The sequence below is a fragment of the Mya arenaria genome, chromosome 11, assembly GCF_026914265.1.
Source record: "Mya arenaria isolate MELC-2E11 chromosome 11, ASM2691426v1".
Taxonomy (NCBI): domain Eukaryota; kingdom Metazoa; phylum Mollusca; class Bivalvia; order Myida; family Myidae; genus Mya; species Mya arenaria.
The window spans coordinates 21,773,970-21,781,013 of NC_069132.1; positions in this window are offsets into that span (position 1 = coordinate 21,773,970).

A 7,044-nucleotide genomic window follows, 5' to 3' on the forward strand; every position below is an offset into this window, starting at 1 on the left:
CTGACTAGGGTTTTCATTTGGTAGCTATTAAATCTACGATCCGCTACTTCTTTGCAGCAAGACACGTACATTATGTTAGGTATTGCCGCTCCTATTTACGATCTATGGAGTCAATGCCCGGTTCATGTAAGGAAATATTTCGGAAAGGGGAGCATGTGATGCGTCTCATTCTTGGCGTTTGGAACGGCATTTCGAGTGATATGTTCATTGAGACAACATTTATGAGATACTGGTATGGAAAACAAGGCATTATTGGTAGTACATTGAAATCCGACACACCCAAGATATAGTCGCCTGGTCTACGCAGGTTGGAGGCAGATTGCTCAAGCCTTGCAAATAGTGAACAAGTTAAGCCATCTTATGATAAACCCAAAGAGGAAATGAAGGCAAGAATATTGAGTGACTGCAACCATCATAGATCACTGCAGGGAGCGATAAATGACTGTATAAATCCATTGGAGCCGTCGAATTACCCTGATGAAATCATCAACTTAATTACAGGTCAGATAGCACCAGAAACTGTTAATGTTGATCAAGATGTTAAAATTGGAATCAAACAAAATGGTTGGCCAGGGAGTTTCAATGTCAAGATAAGTCGCAAGATCAGGTGCCGTATTCACTAACGTCTTAAATCTGAGTTTGAGAATCAGGCTCAAAAAACTGAATTCTTAAATGTTTGAAAATATCTCTAATATAACTATTGACAATATATTCTTATGTTATAGCATTTTTATAACAACATTAAATGTTCGCTTTTCTGGGCCTAAGTCTCTAACTCAGACACAGGACGTAAGTGAATACGGGCCCAAAACACAAGCTGAAACACGAAAGGGTATACAAGCTGGTGATACGAAGGTCTTTAAGACATTATTAATTTTTACAAGAGTGATCGGTCTTCAAGCGAGCTACGTGACTTTGATGTGAAAGGTTGCTGACCTATGAGTTGTCCCATGTTCCAACAGCGATGTTTAGAATGTGACTTGCCAAATCCAAAATATGTGCTGAAAAAGTATTTGCAAGTTCAGGTGTCAGCACGTTCTGCAACAAAGCAAGTAGCATCGATAATTATAGACGGCTACTAATTTCGCCTAATAGAGGCAAAACAGCACAGAAACTGAAACACGGGAAAACAGAGGATCACATACGTAGCGCGTACATCAGTTGTCAACTGCAATGCAAATTCCTCCTCAGAAAGAGATCATGTCGGTAGCAACATTTCATTCCTTAGACATGTGAGTGCTTATTGTTAGTGGAGATGAAGGTTCACCAATTGAAGTTACACCAACTGTAATAATTACGCGTCATGACATGCGCAACACACATAAAGAAGCTGACAACATTGTTGCCCATCAAATTGTTAGTATAGTAAATGAAAATGATGGAGGCATTTGAGTACTTTCAGACGATACCGATGCTTTGTTCTTCTTCTTCACCATTACCTGGAACAAAGTTATTACGGAATGACCTGTGAAAGACAGATTATTGATATACATAACAGCCACAGTCAACAAATACAAACGTATAGTTCCAGATTAATTTGCAGCACACGCACTACTACATAGGATTGAAGGTACTAAAAGCGAGTTTCACTCGTGTGTGTTTGAGATGAAACATCTGACTACTCGACAGTCAACCGAGGATCAACTCGTTTCATTTCGCAATGTTACAACATGGAAGTTGTTGACGACGACATGTCAGAGGTTCTACAGAAGGTATTAAGTTCTAAGGTTAGGAAAGCGACGATAACTTTATGCTAAAATGTTCATTTTATCAAATCAATTTCAATGAAAAGTTACGGAATTTCATTGTATGATACTCCTAATAAAAGTGATGAGTAGGGAGTAGGACATTAATGTCATTATAGTCGCATGACAACTGATCTAGGTCTTTTAAATGGGCCATAACTTGGAAGATTTTTTTAACACTCTTCTTATAACGGTGGAGCTGAAATACACAACAGGTATATCAAACATAAGTGTTTGTTATTTCATTTCTTTATTCCAATTGGCATGCAATAAAATGCTTCTCATTTTTTCCCAAATGATATTACTTAAAAGGGTTGTGGCTAAAATGACCATTGAACTTATTTGTAGGAATATTAATGCTCTGCATGCCTACAGTTTGCTCTCATGTATTCTACAATTTCTGTCTTATTAAAAATGTTGAGTATGTGATATCTTTGTAAATCGTTATTCAAATCCAAATCCGATATGTATACTACCATTTTTCGTATTATCCCTCTATAGAGTGAACCGTCTGAAATGTGTGTTATCTGGTAATCAGATTTGAAAGTAAAATGTATCTACGTATAAATGACAGTGATTTTAATAGAAATGATCAATGAATATTAATGTCTTCATGATTACTATTGATTTTGAATAATGATATACGCGCACTGTAAAAAGAATGCTTGTAAAATACGGCATTCTTTGTGGTTGTATTGGAATATATAACTTCACATTTCGTTTTGCCGAGGTAAGACTCAACGTTGTTTTTAAACACTCATATTCATATGTGGAAATTTAGATCATAAACTATATCATGAATTGAATAACACATTATCATTAATTAAACAAATATGTATATGCTGCAGTTTATAAGATTACCTAAGGTGTACTCTAGGTCCACTGTAAACTGTCACAAAATAGTAAAGGAAATCCTTTCCTTAAACTCGCTTTCAAGAAGTTAAACAAATACCATTAAGCACTTATAAATGACCTTTGAAAGACGTCACGTTCTTATTTAGTTTATCATGATCGCTAAACAGCTCAACAAATATCATGTCTTGAGCACCGATAAGATCGCATTCTTGTTGCACAGAAATGTAGCTTCTACAAGAAATAATTGTTAACCTTACTACCTCGGAGGCTGTTGAATATAATCTGATATGTGCAGAAATATTTCAATTATTGTGAAAATACACATCATGTATTCCAATGTTTTTGTAATTGTTTCTTTATTTTCAACATTTTCAACGACATTTGGGGTGAATATGATTTATAACCTATAAAAAATATTGAGAAGGACGAAGGTGTGTAAGACTGTTCTGATTTGTGAAACCGTGAAACCATCTCGCCGTAAGATTAAATAATACGGCATAATTAGTATGTCATACACGTAGTTGTCATGTCATTACAAAACAATGGTATTGAGTACAATTATAAATGACCGATATGTGTACTTATGAACCAACTTTCTATCAATAAAGTTGGCAATAACTATTAACAAATTTGTTTATAATTTATTAAAACTGCATTTAACTTTTCAGTTTCGAAGACATTTTGATTCGTGCGTTCAACCCTGCCTTGGTTATCAGAATGAACTTGTACGAGTTAAAGATTAAATCCTCCAGTTCAGTACCGCTAGATTTATCTTTGATTTCAATTTGAGTTGGCCCCAATAAGAAACATTTATAAATACATGTACACATAGACAAATCAATCATAGAGAAATACTACAAATAGTTAGTACAATATTGGTTTTAGCCATTCCAAGAAGTGTTTTGTTAAGCTGTTGGCCCGCACTTTACCCCCACGCGTAAAACACACAACGTGATAACACCCCATCTAATCAGTGAAGGTTTGCACATTACTAATAAAACTGTTTCGGAAATTTTATGCCAGTCAATTAAGAAAACAACGTGAAAACGTACATGCGAATGCTAATAGCAAATGCAAAATACGAAATATTATTTTCGTTTGTGTCTTAAGGATTTTCTAGTTTACCTGCTACCAACATGGTGAAATGCGTTCACATTGTAGGAGAGTGAAGTTGTATGGGAAATAATTTCGTACCAATAATTTAAGAAAAAAAAGCTCATGAAACATAATATAAATGCTTAAATGAGCATTTCGTCGATATCTTTTATGTCGAGCCACATTTTCATAAAAGAGAGTTTTTTTATTTCTTCGATTATGCTTTGAACACAACGAACTGCTGTAAATCAAGGGTCGAATTAAGAGTGCGTGTTTTGGCATCAAGATGATCAAGAGGTAAAATGTATAAAAAATCCCAAATCTGACAGTACACACCTTCAACCATTTCCATTTTCACAAGCAACGGAAGAAGCAAACCTCAGAATATATCCGAACTACTGGCGGTGATTGAGGTGCGCGTCTAGCGTGTATTATTAGTGATATAAGTTTTTAATCTTATTATATCTCCAACTGCATTTTGGAAACATTTTCATGATGAAACAGTTTCGCCATAGGTACGTTAACGTAAATATAGATTTTTATAATGTGTAATGTGCACTTGCTTTTTGTTTGAACAAGCAAAATAAAACACTAACAATCAGTTTGATTTAATGATAAAAATTAAGACAAACTGGAGAGAAAGAACAATCTTGCAATACATCTTGGGGCGTCTGGCATTTTTGTACCGAAATGAGGTTTCGATGCACGCGGGCTCCTTAATTGCCGACTGTAAGTGCGATATGTAATTGGTAAACATCAGCAAGAGGGTAATTAAGAAACAAAGTTAGGAAATCAGTTCAAGTTTAAAGATACCGTACTAGTAAGTACAGAAACGTTATCACTCTCGTTGGCACGATGTGGCGCGATAGTTTGGTTTTGTGTTGTAGGTTGTAGGGACATCATATAATTAATAAAAACATGTAAAGGAAGTTAAAGCATATTTACAGTGTTCCTAAAATTTTGGAAAACAAAAAACAAAACAACAGCATTGTTTTGTCAATTAGCATTAGTAAAGAAATCGGACCTACTTTAAACAATTTCGCTCGAGTTTATGTTTTGGTGTATTAGTTTAAGCATATTAATAAAACAACTCGATGTCAATGTTCTAGTTAGAATGTCCCTTTCCTAACTAATCCTGATGGTTTCTTGCATTTTAATTGCTGAAATTGTCGCCGATAGTAAAAATTAATAGGAGGCAAACATAACAAAATAATAACACCGCACATGTACAGCACCGTATGTAATAGTATAATCAAATGATATTGTTAAAAAAGAATTCTTTTTAGAAATATATTAGGGCGAATAAGACCTAGGTTTGAAAATAAAATAAACTGTGTAGATGCAATGATGTTTGAGTAAAAAATACACTCAAAACACCACAGCAATAATTGTATATACTGATTTGCAAAATATATTTATATTCTTGGTTTCAATCCAACTTCCTTCCAGAAGACTTAACTATCGATCAACTATCATTTCTCTGAAACACGTTTAACAAGCTTTAGAACACTAGTCATTTTGCTCTAACTCAATATCTGACAAAAGGACCTCATTATCAAATAACAAGAATCTGTGATAAGCTTTCTGTCACGGTTTAATGATCTTACAAAACGAAGGCAAAATGTATATGAAAAACTACAGAAACAAGCTCAGTTACCAAAATTTTAAACATAAACCCCCTTTAATCAAGGTTTAATTTGCTAAATATTGCTAGTGAAACTCAAGGTTCAATTCGTTCACTTTTTTATCGTATTTGATGATAGATTTTACGTTTGTATGACTGGCAGTAATATATGACTATTTCAGATGAATCCACATAATCAGTCGAGGAGCAGACTCGATTGCTGAAAGTTTAGATTATTCAAAATTATATGGCATTCGTTCTTGTGCTGTCAAGGCTAGGTTAATTCAATCCTATAGTCCCTATCTATGCTGTTTTGCGGAAAACAACAAGTTCGTTTGCATCTTTCAAGAGATTGCAAATGTCATGGGATTTTGAAAACATAAGAGATAAGGCTCTCAAAATTAATTTCATTATGAGGAAACTTAAATGCCATATAAACACGATACCAGTAGAAATCCTTTTCTTGTTCATACGAACAATCCTTCAATACACAGTTGTAAAATGGGACAAACATATTGATAGTGAAAAGAACGAACTGCAACAAATTCAGATTGAGGCTGGTTTAATTATATTTAGAGCTTCTAACTAAGTTTCAATTACAAATATCCATGAGTAGCTATGTTGGTCTAGCCTTTTTGATGGACGCCTTAATCACAAACTCTCTCTTCTGTTCAAAATGAAAAATAACATTGCTCCTGGCTATGTATAATCATTTGTCCTTTCCACCGCTAGTTACATGCTGTACGCCCACGTCGCAATGCCCTTGATATTAAGACTGTCATGTCAGGCAACAACTTGTATTGATTTTCTTTCTAACCTTTTCTATACAAACATGAAAGAACTCTCCGAAACGGAACACCATTTTATTTTAACAGTTAAAACATATCTTAATAGGAATTCCCCAAACAGTAATATTTACCTACAAATTATGCATGCTCATCTTTGAACTAAAATCAGTAACATTAAATAATATCTGTCGTACAAAACATTATAATCTTGCCTCGATGAATAAAATATTTACGTATAATTAAGCACGGGCTATAATTAGCAAATACCAATAATACATTTACGAAGGAATGGCATGGTTAGTTATCTAAAAGCTATATTTTTGATATGTATAAGATATTTAAACATACATTCCAGTATTATTATATCTCAATATGTTACCATGGAAATACCGATTTTATCTTTGTAGATTGCGCATGTCTGTACATCACTTACGAATTCAAACAAGATGATAGCTAAAAATAATCGGCGTAATGAACGCTGCTTTTTTTTTTTAAGAATCTTGATATTGAAGACGAATACCATTTTGTGTGTATATGCCTTTATTTTTAGTCATTAGACGGAAATACATAACTATCATCAACTATTAATCTTCTTCTTCTTCTTCTTCTTCTTCTTCTTCTTCTTCTTCTTCTTCTTCTTCTTCTTCTTTAACTCTGCTACTAGATTTGAGCTAATTATGCTATGTTATAATGAAAATAAATCACTTTGTATAGGTAAGGCCACTCCTTTTTTATTTTTTGGTTTACAAGAATTTTTGCGGAAAATGTCCACCGGGCGGTCGAAAAAAAAAAAAAAAAAAGGAAAAAAGTCACAAAACATACTCTTGAAGGGTAAAAATCAGAGAACAACATAAAAACATTGAAAATTTATATCATTTACATGACATTTTAAATTTTTAAACTGCTATTAATGCATGTTTTAATACACTCAAAGTTT